Source organism: Thermobia domestica, chromosome 6 (genome assembly GCF_964235325.1).
Source record: "Thermobia domestica chromosome 6, izTheDome1.hap1.1, whole genome shotgun sequence".
NCBI classification, from domain to species: Eukaryota; Metazoa; Arthropoda; class Insecta; order Zygentoma; family Lepismatidae; genus Thermobia; species Thermobia domestica.
In genome coordinates this window covers 141,303,774-141,321,664 of record NC_137459.1, presented here as the reverse complement: position 1 = coordinate 141,321,664, position 17,891 = coordinate 141,303,774, and positions in this window count along the sequence as shown.

Here is a 17,891-nt window from a genome sequence, read left to right as displayed (position 1 = left end):
TCGCGCTTCATTGGTTTACGCGGGAAAAAAATAAGTTTCGATGCATTTGTCTCGAATGTATATTCAGGAGTAAGATATTATATATATCTGAAGATATAATTATATTTTTATGTTGAAAATAATGAAAAAGAAGTTCCTTACTAACTGCAAAATTAAGTCTTAATATATTCTTGTACTAATGTTATTAACATTCAGCTACTCTTTGATATTCCGAGTCGGCGCTTTGTGCTACACTATAATAAAATCATATTTTAACTATCTGTGCGACAAATGGAGAATATAATACAATTTTTAGAATTGATTTATTGGATCCTATTTTTTTTTTTTTTTTTTACTGACGCATATTTACGAATTCTTTTGAGTAGTCTTAATTCTTGCTCAGTTGTCTATATTTATTTTTATATGCAGTCATTATTAACATTACGTTGTTATTGTTATGTAGTTATTCATTGAATTATATTCAACATGTCGAAATTATAATACATACATACTTATATTTAATATTTTCGTATATTGTATATTCCTACACTGTTGTACTGTAGTATATTACTGTATTGATTATTATACACTTTGGAGTAAATATCTTATCTAGGAAGTTATAATATAGTAACATCTAAATTGCCGATTATTCTTGTGTAATCTTTGTTTCTCTCTTTTCAGGTAAATATCTTTCTGCATCTAGGATTGATTGTCAAATTATACGTATATGTGCCTGCAGTACGTGAGTACCTGCTTAAAACTCATAGTTGTCTGTTCTTCTATGAAATAGTAAAATTAATGTAATAGTAAAATAACTTAATATTCTATTCTGATGCTTTGGTAAATAACAATTTGTTCATCAACAATAAATTTCTTGTTTCCATAATTGATGACTAATTTGATAGAAATAACACTAAACAGACGATAAAATAAATCGCATCAGCATCGTCATTTAGGGAGGACAGAAGGGGGCAATTGCCCCCCCTCCCAAAGGTTTGAGGATTACATATACTTTAATCAATTGTCTATTAATATACTAGTATAAAACGTGAAAGTCTTATGTCAATGGTGCTCATGTCTCCCTCCCAAGCGAAATTTGAAATGACGCCCTTAAACCGCATGCTTTACAAATGATCAAATGAGTCTTTAAAGCCCTTATGAGTGCTGTTAATCCGTCAGCGGACTCCCATTAATTTTGTCCTCGAAGACTGACTGTTTTTAAATAAATTAATATGTCCCAGCAACGTTATGGGAAATAAGCTATCGACTCTTAATTTCCTGTTTCCTAAAATAAAATCTCGTTTTCTCCCTAACTAGTATTCGCTATGAAAAATATTTGCCTAACTTGTCCAGGTTTTAATTTATCTCAAATTTGGGAATTCGACTAAGGAATATTATCATTTTCAAATCGTGCTTCTTCCAGTATCTTTACGTTTTGATTTTCAAAAGTGGGGAGATTAAGATTTAGTTTCATTTCGTTGGAGCTTTGGGAGTTTACCATTGGCTCGTCTCACTGGCCAAATCAAAACGCAAAAGTACTTCTTGTATATTCCCCATAACCTTGGTATCGCAATTCTATCATTTTATGAACTTATCAGTAGTTAGCATAATTGCATAGCTATGCTATTCATTACATATTTAACTCAATTCTTATTTCCATTCATGTCTTAAAATGCGTAAATCAACCTTCATGCCCTAGCTGTTACATTATTTTTCTTAACTTTACTTTATGTGTTGTTCCAAAACCAATCAAGCTTTCTTCTCTTCTGCTTTTACATGTCGTGAAAGCATAATGAATAATTTCAGCTGTATTGTTATGTTTGTTTCCTTTTCCTATCATTTCTTTGTTAGAAGCTATGCCTTAATCGTGCGTTCTTGTTCTGGTCATTCATATAGAAACAAAAGAATTCACCATAAAGCTGATATAATAAATTGTAAGAAAATCACTTCTTCTTAAAACCAACCCTTAAAACTACGCCTTAATGATAATGTAATAAAATAGCCATACAAAAATATTCCTTGACCTATATATAATATATACACTTTATAACGATCCTAGGTTTCAGATTGTAGTTTTCTTTTCTCACTTTATTAAAAAAAAAACATCTGAAAATGATTTATCTTTAAGTTATGTGCATAAACATATAAATCTAAGATAACCATTTAGGGTAACACTGAGAAATTTGATCTTTCGTGATATCTCATGGATATTCCTACAATATCTGCTATCCGATAGACAAGTTCGAAATCGAATCTCGAACTAGGTATCTGATACCACTTGTCTAACGTGCTTTGATCTACTCCAACTCTGAAAATAGCAACTGTGCTGAATTTTCCTGTAACTGGGAACATTGTAGCAGATTCGGAAAAAAAAAATCTACAAGCTTTTACGAGATGTGTCACTGCCTCTGGAAACTTTGCTATCAAATTTGATTCTAATGTATCTATATCTAGGTGTAATTTCAACAAGAAACCACTTAGATCTATTGATTTTTTTTCTGAATTCATTTCAAACTGATTTTTTTTTTGATTTAGGATAATACTCTGTAAAAGAAGGAAATGTACAGACATGGAGCTTAAAGTATATGTGTATTTATTATTATTATTATTATTATTATTATTATTATTATTATTATTATTATTATTATTATTATTATTATTATTATTATTATTATTATTATTATTATTATTATTCAGATCTCGCCCTTTACTGTTACTTCTCACAATTGTGTAATGAAAACATTTAATAATATTATTTTGATCTAACTTATTTCTAGTCATTAGTAAATAATTCCAACTGTCTTAATATCTAGTATATACTGGCATAAAATTCTAAATTATCTTAAAATTACCTAGCCACCAATAAAGGGAGGGATTTATTTAATATATCTAACTGCATGTCGAAATTGTCTTGAGAACAATGAAAACAATACGCAAGCCTCATAGTATTCTACAAGTTTGTTGAATTATACGCTAGAGCTGTTGAAATAATTATATTTAATTACTCCAGAACTGGGATCGAACAACAGGCGTAAGCCACACAACAAGCATCCACTATGCTGATGTATGAGATTTCTGCTAAGGTGGGGTGTTTGCGAGAGCTACGAGAATGAAATCTCATAAATCAAACTTAAAAAGAGTTTCAATACAGTTTAATTCAGAGTGTGAATGTCTTATGAACTAGAAAAAGCCTAACACGAACAAATTTCCCTCACACACATTTGATAGATTCTGATGATGATGCATATTCCAGTTCCGTGTTTTTGATTACCATTCAGCTCCAATCCTGATGTGGTCTTGATTGGCAGTGTATTATAATATATATATATATATATATATATATATATATATATATATATATATATATATATATATATATATATATATATATATATAAAACCTTTTGAAACCTGTTCATTGTTTCTGAAACACCCTACATATCGTCCTTCTCGAGACAAAAGGGCGTATCTTATTCTTCAACTTTTCCAGGAGACAAGTTTAAAGATGTTTTCATAAGTTTACCTTATTGTGTTCTGTCAAAATTTAATTTTCTCTCGTAAGTTACATACCTGACAACAAGGATATCAAACTGAATTTTAACAAAATACGAGAGAATAAATAATGAGACAATTTTAAACTTGTCTCTTGGGAAAGATAAGAAAATTAATTGGATTGAATTGATTTTGAGTTTAACGTCCCGTTCAGCAGCGAGGATATATGAGACGTGGATCTACTGATTAATGTGGAATCCGAACCACATGAGCTCCCGCCGAGAATTGAACAATAAAAAAATGAGATACGCCCTTTTGTCTCGAGAGGGACGATATGTAGGTAAGACATAGCGTATATAGTAATATATGAACGGCTTGGACAAATATAATGATAGGCGCCACTACCGGTGAAATCGAGTTATTAGATGGAATGGGTTGGTATGGAACCATAGAACAATATGTAGTTAGTATTTAATTTTGGAAATGTACATGGAGATAGCAGGGTAAGTTTGTTTAGTATGTGTCCCTGCATTGAATTGTATTTGAATGTTGAACCTTCTGTTCCAGTTTATTCGATAGTTCGAGGATATGACACATCATTAGGTTTTCGCGAGCCGCTCATACATATACAGTGAGGGTTGTTCTTTCTTTGATAATTTTCACTTTTTTTTTTAAGATTTGATATCAAAAACCAAAAATTAACTTACGGTCATGCGCAGTTCGTGGATGTGCTTTTGTTCTGTAGTATTGAAAATCACAAAGGAAAAACATCTGGGGTCTAAAATAAGCTATCTATTAATAACAAATATATTCGAAGAAAATAGCCAGTTTGATCATTGTACAATGTACATATTGTTTTCTGTTTAGCTATTTCTAAAACAGAAATAAATGAAAAAAGACGAAAAAAGACAAACTGAATAGCTAAACTTTTTAATAATTTTAAGTGGGTAATGTTTGAAACAAACTGCAAAGCTAACATGAAAACTCAATTTTATTTTCGTTCTATATAGATGATTGTTTTTTTTTTCTTTTTAAATTAAAGGTATTCTTCGATATGTGTAGCACTCATTTATTAACATCTTATATTGCGTTTTAACAGCAATACCAAGCAAGGTATAGGATATATTTTAGATTTTTTTGAATTTCTTTCTTTTTTTTTAACATCAGATATGTCGTTCCTAGATTTCGTTATTTAATACACATCGTCTGATTTCTTAGCTTAAAAATCGTCTGATTTCTTTCAGATACGAAAAGTATTGTACGGTACGAACCCAAAAGACCAAATGTGGAAATATAACCGAGAACAACCGAAGAAATATGACAGTTGTGGTTCTATTGATGGCGCATAAAATGTTTGCCACCAGTCGGAGGGAGTTCGAAACATCTGGCGAGACAACGAACTATTTCTTCGGTTTTTAGGGCAGGAGAAAAAAAAGAAAGAAAGAAAAGCTGGAAGTCTCGAGTTTCTGGAAGTTTTAGCGAATGTCTTAGGGAAAAGTTTACACAGGGAACTTTTTTTTTCTGAATTTAAAGTAAGGTATTCTGAAGCTCAGCTAGCTGCAGACACATATATATGCCAAACACATATCTGGAGGAAAATCTAGCTACTGTACTTGCGTGAAAAGTGATTTTTTTTTGTTTATTATTCATATTTGAACAGGGACTATATACGGCACGCATAATATATATTTTCTTATAATTACACTTCCTATTTAGTCCATTAGAACTCTGATAATTTCAGTTGTGTTAAATCCACAGTATAGCATCGAAAAGAAAACATTTTCTTTAAGAATAAGCGTGGAATAATTATATATATATATATATATATAGGTAGGTAGATAGATAGATAGATAGATAGATAGATAGATAGATAGATAGATAGATAGATATAAAAGTAGCATCCAAAATATAAGAAATAAGTAAACTATGTTCTATCAACCTCTCCTTAAACAAATGTTATATTACTTTTCTAACTTGATTTCCAGTGCCACAGAGAGAAGAACATTTTTCTTCCTTCACGGAAAAAAAAGTTAAATCTCGGGTGGGTGTGTAAAGTTAGGTAACTTCAATATCTCATATTTGAAGGGACAAATATATTTTTGCACATCAAAACCCACGAAATATCGAACTATATCTATATGCACAGGCATTTCCAATCGCATCCAGTAGAGATACGAATACCACTATACACATACCAATGCGAAATAATATTGAATTTCTTCGTAGGTTACTGGCTAAATAGCTCAATGTTCACAATTTCGGAGATAGAGATACCTCTCTTTACACACCGACCCGAGATATATTATTTCTTCTAGCCTAAGAATGGGAAATTAAGTTGTGTTTAATTTAAAATCTTACATGCGCCTCCTTTCTATATGTCTATTTATTTGTATGCATATTTATTTTACTTTTGAAATTAACGAACGTGTTTATATACATAATAGCGAGTAACACTTTTGATAAAGTGGATGCTTTCAAACATCTAGGTTCGATATTAACAGACGAAAACCATATTCACGAAGAAATTAAATGTCGACTAAAAGAAGGGAATTCGTGTTATTATCCAGTTCAAAATCTCCTGTCGTCGCAAAATATATGGATGAGTTTGAAGCTTAAACTATATAAAATGATAATCATGCCTGCTGTTGCGAAACATTGTTGCTTACTCTGAGGGAAGAATATAGACTGAAAGTATTTGAGACCAAAATCGTGAGACGAATATTCGGATCCAATAGGAACGGAAATGGGGAATGGCGGAAACTTCATTATGAGGAACTACATAATTCATACGGTTTACCATACGTTGTTATGGTAATCAAATCTAGGAGACTCAGGTGGGCAGGTCATGTAGCCAGGATGAAATAAGGTAAGAACGCTTCCATAAAAAAAAAAAAAAAAAAAATCCTAATTCCTTAAGCTTGTTCTATACACCCTCCATTCCAAAAGAAACCGAACTTTTGAAAACAAATAGTACCACTAGTGCCATCTGTTTAATATTTTACCGGTAGATGGCGTAGTCCCTCATTGACAACTGGTATAAATGTCATGACATTTGGATGCACGGCAACAAAGTTATTGCGTTTCAACTGTCAGTGTGTTATGTACATCGGTCGGAAAATGAGTTTCAAACAACGAGCTGCAATTGAGTTTTGTGTTAAACTGGGTAATACTTTTAGTGAAACGCACCAAATGCTACAAACTGCATATGGTGATGAGTGTCTATCCCGTACGCAAGTTTACGAGTGGTTCAGGCGATTCAAATCGGGTAGAGAGACGCTGGATGATGACGAAAGATCAGGCCGTCCCAGAACCGGATTATCGGAAGAAAACATCAAAAAAGTGCGTGAATTCATCAAACATAACAAAACATCGTCGGTGAAAGTTATTGAAATGGAATTAGGCATTCCCCAAACAACCGCATACCGCATTTTGACCGAAGTTTTGGGCCTTAAGAAGGTTAATTCGCGGTTTGTACCACACAAACTCACCGAAGACCAAAAAGTTGATCGACTTGCGCATTGCAAAGACATCGTTAAAAGTGCTCGGCAGGATCGAAACTTCTTGAAATCGATTGTAACTGGTGACGAGACGTGGTGTTTTGAATATGAGCCCGAAACAAAGCGGCAAAGTGCTGAATGGAGAGCCCCGGATGAAGGAACACCCAAAAAAAGTCGCTTGGTGAAGTCAAAAGGTAAGGTGATGCTGATTTGTTTTTACGATTCAAAAGGAATTATCCACAAAGAATTTGTTCAGCCCGGCCAGACAGTCACTGGAGAGTTTTACTTGGGCGTCATGAAGCGTTTGCTGGCAAGAATTCGTCGTATTCGGCCCGAATATCGCGAAATCGGCAGTTGGACTCTTTTGGACGATAATGCACCATCACATCGTTCGCGACTTGTAACTGAATTTTTGGTCAAAAATCACATTATTCGGTTGCATCATCCGCCCTATTCACCAGATCTCGCTCCGTGCGATTTCTATCTGTTCCCGAAACTGCATTTGGCGATGAAAGGAAAGTGGCACGCATCGATTGATGCCATTGAGAAGGCGACGACCGCCGTCCTAAAGACCATTCCAATAAAGGACATGGAGAAGTCGTTTGACAACTTGTTGGAGCGTGCAAATATGTGTATCGATGCAGAAGGGGAATACATTGATTAATAAAAATGATTTGTTTTGAAATGTACATTGCTTTTTTTTTTTTTTAAGCGTTCGGTTTCTTTTGGAATGGAGGGTGTAAGTCACATGTTGCTCCCACTATTGAGTACTGTTATCCCATCTGGTCTATGGCCTGCCCTACTCATCTAAAAAAAAATATGTAATTAATTTATTTTAGCCATTGTATCCTACCGAGTACCTCACTTATGAACACTTCCAAAAAATGATGTTTTAACATTTCTCAATATCAAACCTTCCCTAGTAAGAAACAAAATTTCTGACCTAATATTTTTTGCATAAAATTGTAAATATCCATATATCATGTGAACAGTTATTAAGTCAGATCAATTTTCGCGTACCCGCTAGAACAACACGGTCTAGTGATATATTTTGCACTCGAGCTGCGAGAGTTAATATTTATTTATTTTATTTATTTATTTAACAATCACCAGATAAAGCTCAGAGGCCATTTTACACTGGATATGTAACAACAACAATAACAATGGAAAAGATTTGGAAAGGTATCGGCCAGGGCCTGTTTTACTAGGTACCATCCCGGCATTTGCCTGGTAGGACTGAGGGAAACCCTGGAAAACCTCAGACAGGATGGTCGGCAGTGGGATTCGAACCCACGACCTCCCGAATGCGAAGCCAACGCTCTACCACTTGAGCTACTTCGCTCGGTCCCTTCCAAAGGTCCCTTCTAAACCGAATTGTTAGCACGTATAATCAGTTACCAGGAACTGTAGAAGTGTTTTTTTGTTTTTTTTTTTTTTTTTTGATGAGCATACCTTCAGATCACCTATAAACAAACTATCTTTGTAATGCTGCTATTGTGCTGTACCATCTTCATTGTAAATTGTTATTCTATTGTTATGTTACAAATTGTTAAAATGTTTCAGTGTAAAGTGGCCCAGTGCTGTATATGAAACCTATTATAAATAAATAAATAAACGAATAAATTAAGTCTTAACTGGAAAATAAATCGGAAAACGACTATTAGGAAGACATAGGCGCAGATAGAAGTACAATATTAAGATGGATCTCGCAGAAAGAGGAATAAAAAGTAGAAAGTGGATGCAGTTGACTACGGATAGAAATCAGTGAAGAGGTTTTGTGAACGCGGCATTGAATCTCCGGGCTCTATAGGCCATAGAGTTAGTTAGGCAGTTTATATACTAGTGCTTATTTCAAGTATATTCAAATATTCTTCATTTTATGTAAATTTAAGTTCGAAATGTCTTTATAACATATAAAAATAATATATAATTCACTGAAATTTACTTTCACAAAGTAAGATACATATAAGTGACTAAATGGAAACAGAAAAAAAGTCGATTTATTAAAATATCTGTTTACCTAAACGAAAATAAGTTAGGGCATGAAGACACATTATTGGATTCCCTTAAATTAAATTATTCCACGCTGCAGATAAAACTGAAACGTTCATGCGATTTGAGAAAAAAAAAAAAAAAAACATAATATACATTTCGAAATTTTCTTCTTATAACTCTCCCTATCAGAAGTACACTCCTCGTGAGTTCTTTGGAAAGAAACAAATTAGGATGCAATCGAAGGTTAATACGTAATGAATTATGCATTCACAAGATACGTATATTTAAAACCATTTTTGAGAAAATTGTGGGAACAGACCTCAGCCACTTCAATAAACTGTTCTCTCAAATTTTCAGACGTCAATAAACTATTCACTTATTTTTCGATTGCTAATGAACTATTTACTTACGTGAACATATAACATAATTACGCGATACTCTAAGACCGCCAGGAAAATATCTGCGAAATACATACACATTCTCGTACGCAATTTCTGAGAAAATTATTCTAAAATAAATACTCATTGCAAAGAAAAAAAAACACCTCTTGTGATTTTTGTTGTCAGAATGTAAGGAATATTATGCCATACTGTTGGGTTCTTAATAACATAATCATTTATGAGATGAATAAAACCGTATGAAATGCTTTTGAGAGTATAGTCTTAAAAAGGATTCACTCCGAAGAGTATAATATCTCATATTGTAGGACTGTTAATCAATTTTCCATTCAGGAAAAAAAAAAGAAAGAAAGAAAGAAATAACCAAATCGTTCGAGACGTGTTCAAGGAAGTTGTGATTTACAATTTTCATCACCCAATGCGTTGTACTTATCTTTGGGGTAGGAATAAAAAAAATAAAACTCTTTTTCCCTAGATAACCTTTCAAAACATTCAAAATTCATTGCTGGCATGAAACTGATAAATTCATTGAAATGTCGAATTGTATTTGCTTATTCACAACCTCGAGTCTCCTTCCATTGCTCTAAAGTGAAAAAAAATGATTTATTATATAAACCAACAACAGTCCTGTTAAGCATAATGGTGGCCCTGCTCTGAAAGTTTAATATTGAGTGGCAAATTTAATTACACAATTTAAATTATGCTATTAAAGTATTAAAACTGCAAATACCAAATCAATCTATACGAAAATTTTCTTATAATTTCTACAAAATAGTATTTAGACTATAGACAATCTCCTGCGTGGCGACAAACTGCAAGAGGTGATTCCTTACATCAAAATAATAATAATAATAAAAAAGTTCATATGGACCTGTGGGCAAAAGTATATAGTTTCAGAGCTAGGGATGATAAGCATCGCGAAAAAGCCAAATTTCAACAGGCCCTATTTCGAATTCCAGAAACTGGATGGTGGTACTTTTTAGCGTAAAGGAAGTTACGCATTCGCAATCCTAAAATGTATATTTATCAATTTTCAGTGGGTGTGCAGAGTATTTCGTACAGGGTGAAATTCCCAGACATGCCATCTACCGAATCTTTAGATATGCTCTGACTTTATGATTTGTCCAAAGTAGGCAAACGATAAACCTTGATAGCAGTGAACACATAATCATTTCGCGAGATGTCGGAAGCGTTAAGGATCGTCAGGAGCACGGTTTCTAGTACTCGGGAAGAAGTATGCTTTAATGGTTTCTTTCACGCTTATAAGGGAAGAAAACGTGAAATATACCGTGACGAAATACATTGCATCACACATTATTCCCAACACAGACACAGACACACACACACACACACACAAAAAAAAAAAAAAAAAAACATGGAGCTGCCGGTTCCTAACACTTCCGACTTCCCTCGGAAGCATTGGATGTCCACTGTTGTCAAGGCTTACCTTCTGCCTACTTTGGACCCTTCTTGAAATCAGAGTATATTTGAAAACTATTGAGAGCATATATGAAAGTCACACCCTGTAAGGAATAGCCTGTATAACTATTGAAAATTGACGAAATATGCACTTTTGGTTTGTGTATGGGTGGCTTCCTTTACGTTGGTAAGGACCACCGTCCAATGTTTCTGGAACTCGAAATAAGACCTCCTGAAATGGCTTTTTCGTGATTTTGGACAGCCCTAGCATTGAAACTATGTAATTTTCGCCATAGGTCCATACGAACTTTTTATCTTATTTTGATGTGGGGAATCACCTCTTACAGTTTGTCGGTATAGTTCATTAACGCCCTATATATTGAATTCCTGCTATATATTTAGTTATGACACAAATTGCAATATATCGCTCAAGTATAAATTACACTTCTATATCATGTATAATGGAAATAAGAACATTATATTAATGTTTTGGTTTTAAACTTTAGATAAATTAAAATATTAGTCCAAAGAGTACTAGAATTATTCGTTATTTACTCTTCTGGAAATAACGTATTGACTATATTAGAAACATAGAATAAATTAAATTGTTACTCGAGAAGAACTTGTTGATATATGTTAAAATTGGCTGGATCGTAAATATTTCCACTCATTTTCACACACATGCGTTGTTACCTAATTTATGTACATTTCGCGATTATCTCGGATCAGACGTTTAATGACGTTCCAAATGTGTGCAATTGGGTTAAGACGGCGTGAGCAACGGGAATTAGCAACTGTTCAACTAGAATCACTGCAGCGTAATGTAGATCTTGTGACATGGAACGTTGTCCTGCTGAAAGATGTGATTCCCAGCTGAAAATATGACCGACATGAATAAGTGTACATGATCAGAAGTGGCTTGTCGATATCTAGGATCTATCACCGTGCCCTTCACTTGCAGTACCGGGCCCACGGATACTAATGTGAGTGTTTTCCATACCATAATGGAAAAGTCGCTGGTCTGTCGTCGTCCTACTGTGCACGTCTCGAACAGCTGTTCTCCTGGAAAGACAAGTTCTAACTCAGTCATCGATATGGTAAATGCACTATCGTGATCCATCGGACCATGCAACATTAAACCATTGTTTGGCTGTCCAATGTTGATGGACACACACCTATTGCAGTCGCAATCGACGATGTCGTGCTGCTCACGTTTGTAGACGCGTGGGAGGACAGCTGTGGAAGCACATATCTAACTGTGTGCGGTTCACTGTGTATTCAAACACATTCATGCTTGTCCACTCTTAATTTATGTTGTTAATTGTGCTACAATTTGCACGTTATCTCCTTCTAGCAATCTTGATACGCTATGGCATCCGGAATTTTAATGAGGTGTTGTCAACCAACGCCTTGTTATTCGATTCTAGTTTCACAGTAATTTTCCCACCTTCATGATACACTGATCACGACAGCTTGTAAACAGCCGGCAAATTTCACTTTCTCGAGATCCTTATTAACCACAATTACAATGTGACTCAAATCAAACTCTTATATATCACCTCCATTGAGTCTGTTCCCCACTCTACACACAAGCATCACACTGACTGTTCGAGTATGATCATTGCCACCGCCTGGTGAACGATTGTTGTGCTCCGTAACTTTTGTGTAAACCAAACAAGTTCCTTCAGTAATTAGAGGGTGAGTATAATGTTTTGGCTGGTCTGTGTATCTCATTTACTGGATCATATGTCGTCGTCTTTACATAATGAAGTGCCTAATGATGCTATATTACAGAAGAAGTTCCATCTCAGTAAAGTGAAATGCTTTTGTGTAGTCATTATTTAGGTTTATATGGAAACGTGATTTCCTCCAGCACACCGAAAATTACGCATGAACCTTTTTATACACACATGCATCATATACTTTAGCTTAATATGTTATATGCAATAATATACGTCTTATTTTTGGACCTTGTTTTTTTTTTTTTTTTTTTTTTTTTTTTCGTTAAACTCTAATGTAGTGTATACGTAAAAAAAATGTTATGGAGTAGATTATGCATTTGTTGATTGTAGGGCCTATTCTCCTGCAGTGACGTGCATTTTACTTGTAATAAATTACTTTTATTTGTCTGAGGTGGTTTGTGCTTATTAATTTCCCAACACATTTAATAATGAGTTATACCATTTTTATTGGTTTCACTTTTGTGCATTTGTTCTCACTTTATTATGAATTTAGTTAAACGGTATTTGAGGGTTCTAACAACCGCACAATTCTCTCTTGAGCGAGAAGCATGAGTAATGTAAGCATCTTCCGTGTTGGAAACAAAGCAAGTAATATAAATGAGTATTCATTAATCCCTATTATATTCAAAGGGAATCTAGGCATCATTATTTATACACACGCACAACCTGCTTTCCTCTTGCAACATAATGTGCGTGTAATTTACTAAGAAAGATCTGGGTGAATTACGTATTTGTAATTGTGAATTAAAATTTAAAAAAAAAATACATTCTAGTCTCCAAAACTGGAAATATATATTTAACAAATAATAAGTTGTACTTTTGTTATGATGGAAAATAACAATTGGAATTGCTTACGTTACTCGCTACCTGAGCTATTTTAAAGATTCTTAATGAAACCTTCTTCTATTTATAGAAGTTAGTATCATCAAATTTTCTCCTTAAGAAGATAAGTGATCGTTAGTAACTTTTATTTTATTTACTAATATTATCCATTTCCTTTCAATGAATATGATGCAATAACTATTATCATCGTGAATCATTTAATAGCAATATTACTTTGGTAGGTGTATTGTAAAGCAATTTCTATGAGGATCAGTTATATTAGTCGTATATACGATTCTGATAATAGATATTTTACTGCAAGTGCAACTGGACAGGCTTATTGTTTCCAATATGTGGCCAAGATACATGTAAACTATGCTCATGCTATCGAATTTAACCTGGGAACATTGCAGTTCCTGGTTAAGGATTTGTGAGTGTGATCTGTATTTACAGCGTAAACATAAAGCAGAATAATATATTAAAATTACGTTTACTTCTTTTCTATTATACTTGGAGTTCTTCCTAATGCGAGGGTTATTCTTCAAGTAAAGTCCGTTTGTGAATGCAGTTTGAAATTTTGCGTACTCTTCATAGTGAGTGCCCGTGCAGGATCCCGGCACCCTTCGTCTACAGTTTAATATCATTTTCACTGACGATGTCAGTCTGTACTCATCGTAGTGTGGGGTTAACATTTTTTTAAGAAATACTATCAGTTATCCAGTTCAAAACAACAGGAAATATGACAGCTATGAATATACGTCGACAGACACATGGGGGGGGGGGCATAGTGGTGATACAATGAGCGATAATCAAGTATGAAAATAGGTCGAATTGCCCAAGGGAAAGCACGAAAATATCCTCGACCAATTGCACTCTGCTTGTCCGTATGTAATGACTGACAATTTAGCAAGCTTTTGAAACCAAAATTTACGAAAACAAAAGATTCATAATTTACAAATTGTGAAGAATTACTTCTATCATCAAGATCACGAAAAGTAAAACGACTGTAATATCACCATTGGCTATGATCGCACTATTACAAGGAAAATGGCTATCGTCACAGAGCTCCATGAGAGGAATAGTATTGAGCAAGGAATAATATTACGCTAAAACTAGACAACTGTGTATTAATTTACAAAATAAAGGCTTTTCGAACAGTATTTACCAGTTTCCTTTCTATTGGGAAAATTATCCTACTTTAACAAGGCAATCGTTGTATGATCAGAAACATATATTTTACATAATGATATATCATTTAAATCTGCGGATTAATTAAAGCAGCACAAGTTAATTATATTCCTTTAGCACAGCCATTGTGCATTGTGCATAATATCTTATGGTTGACCAATGTCATGTGAATGAATGATGTTTAATGCAAAACTTTTGCTTTCAGATATATTAAAAACAATATTTAAAGTTTGGATGTGCGATTAGCTATAGTGTTTACCTCAGAGTTCCGTTGTTACTTTGACTTTTTAGTCATTTTAAAGATCATTTTTCCCTTGTTGTGATTTGTCGTCCACTGCGAGGGGTATCTTAGACATCGAAATTTCCAGAACGAAAGTGACTAAAATATCTTTCGCTTTTTGTGTATCTTGTTCATAAACAGGATAGATTTCTTCACGAGCTTGCTCAGCATTTAGGCCTTATTTTAGAAATAAGATTAGAAAATGTAACACAGATTCACTCATTGCGCAAATTCACTCATTTTTACGTAGAAATTCCTATAGTTTAATTCTAAGAAATCTACTTTTTTTTTTTTTTTTTTTTTGCATTTCTGTTAACTTCAAAAGTCGTCTGCCAAATAACGTTAGCCCTAAACTAGTGTTACTCATATACCCTGATATTTGGGGAACTAATGTAATTTTGAGTGCAACATTCTCTTTACGTTTTAGATCATACATTATGTTATTGCTATCATTATTAGTAGTAATAGTAGCAGTGATAATATCACTGTACTATGTCACCAAGTCTAGAGTCAAGACCGATGTTAAATGGAAGTATAATGAGTTGGTTTGCTCAGATACGTTTTACACTGAACTGCTCATCGATTCACGCTAACTACAAAATAATGCATTACAAACTAAATTTTGGATGTTGCTACAAATGCGGTAGTAGAGAAATTGACAAATTACTTTCTGAATGTTAGGAATATGGAAACAGGAATACGGTCTTAGAAACACTAACATTACATTTAAAGTTGAAAATTTTCTTGCGCGAAAAAAAAAAAAAAAATGAGTATAATCTGAAAGAGTAATCCTAGAAAATAGTACATTTGAGGAATGAGGACGTACGGAGGAGTTTGGTTAATATCTTGATGGATTTGATTTTAGTGAACATTTATGTGAGACAGTTTATCAGTTGAACTAATATTGTACTATCAATCTGTAATTCAAATCTGTAAATCAATTCGTATCTTTTAAGAACAATTGATTTTAAGAAATATTTACGGACAAGGATTCGAAGGATGTCCAAACTCGGTGTTTGTTTACCACTTGTTACACATAGTAAAAGTTCTTTCTCATGACGTTCTTAGTTTACTTTCGTTTAAATTATTACTTCATTTTTGTGTCTGAAACAACGGTTTTCTTTCCTTCTCCATTTTTCCGAAGGTAGTCATTTTCCGAGATTAAGCCTTTCGGGCCATTTGGTCTATTCTAATAATTATTAAACCAAACCATATATTATTCAAGAGTCACGGTAGCGTAGAGGGTATAGTGTTTGTATATCAATCGGAATACCAGAGTTCGATCACCGTTAGATACAGAATGCATTTTTTTTCTATTATCATTCAAATGCGGCTCAGGCATTCGTCCATACTCTATCGAATGAATGTCTGTCAAACACTGAGAGTAAAGCAGCAGGAATGTGATGTTGACCATGTCATATTTTCGAGATCATATGCAGACGTCACGGTGGTGTTAAATGTAATTTTCATTCCTCCCGTAGGCCACATTTTACCTATTTCAAATGGCGGGATTGTTTTTTTCTCATCAATTGTTGACTATAATGCGAATCCATTCATACAAATGCTCTAGCAATAACATTAAAATTAAGATGCAGGAATCTCAATAAGTGGCAAATAACAAGCAATTTGTAAGACGAAATGTAGCATACATTGTTTGAAATTTCATCAGTTTTCAACTAAACTTCCCCGAAGCGAAAGTCTGGGCTAGTCTCTGTGAGTACAGGGATCGATAATATTTGCATCCCTTCTAAGTTCAAAGACAAATACCCCTTTTTAATGACCCATCATTTACTTCCTCTAAGCGAATTAGCGCTTGGATGTTTTATGTATTCCGTCCAATGGAAACGGATCACTGAGTCCTCCTACTGTCGGTAATTCATAGTTCAAAAGTTTGAATGTCAAAGCATAAAATAGAAATAAAAAGTGAAATATCTCTCGCGTTCTCTTTGTCTCTGTGTATCAATGGCCCCGATCAGCCGTAAGCACTCATGCACACTACTGCATAGTGAGTGGCTAGTGTGGTTAGCTAATTACGGTCACTGTATTATTGAAGTGCTTACTCGAACCAGCCGTACGTGTACATGAAATATCAAATCGTAGGTTCTCTGGCGGTTAGCACTGAACTTGATACGTGAAATAGTTAATTCAACATAGCGGATGCATTTCCTCTCTGTTAGAATTGGAAGCAAAGCACTTCTCAACTGTATGGAAATGCAACGCTATATCAGCATGTAAATAGTATTGTTGACTTGCGCATTTATTTTTATAACTAGGTCATTGTTGGTTTATTAATATAAATTGAAATGTATGTAGTATGTTATCAATTATTTTCCTAGGTCGAATAATTTCATGGTATGCAAACTTCATAGTATTAGCTAGAAACTATTTTTGTTTTCACTGTCGGCGATGCTGATAACATGACTTTAAGTTTACGTAAGTAATGCAAAGTTTCATTTTTCTGATTTTCAGGAAAAATAATAATGATAATGACAATAATTAAGAATACTTAAAACATGCAAAAAATAATTGAACAGTAATATTGTGAACGATGTTAATAATTTCTCAAATAACTTAAACTCTTAATGGTCATAAGTTTGCTTATCTTTGTTTTATTTGCACCTGAATAAAAAAAATAATGGAGAGTGCATATCAAGAGTTTATTTTAATAAATGTAGCATTCATAGACTTAGTCCAATTATGAAACAGCTGATTGCATAATAATAAATTAATCGTTCATTCCTTTCGCACGTTTCACTTTTGAAAGCTTGTCAAACAATTATGCCTACGATACGGGTATCAGTGATGAAGCAGGTCCCAGGTTATTAGGCCACTTCAACCATACCAATTAATACTATATCCCATAAGTAGAAGAAAGAAGTGGAAGGTTATGAAGAAGACTATTAAATTAACAGGCATAGCAGGTAAATACTTCAAAATTTTGCAAGCTAATATTTTCAAATTTAAATAATGTTGAAGCTTATTCGTTCTAAAATCTATATAAGATTCAATGAATTGTGAATTTTGATATGAGTTTTCTCGTCGCAAAATAATTTCTTTTTTTTTTTTTTTTTTTTTCCTTG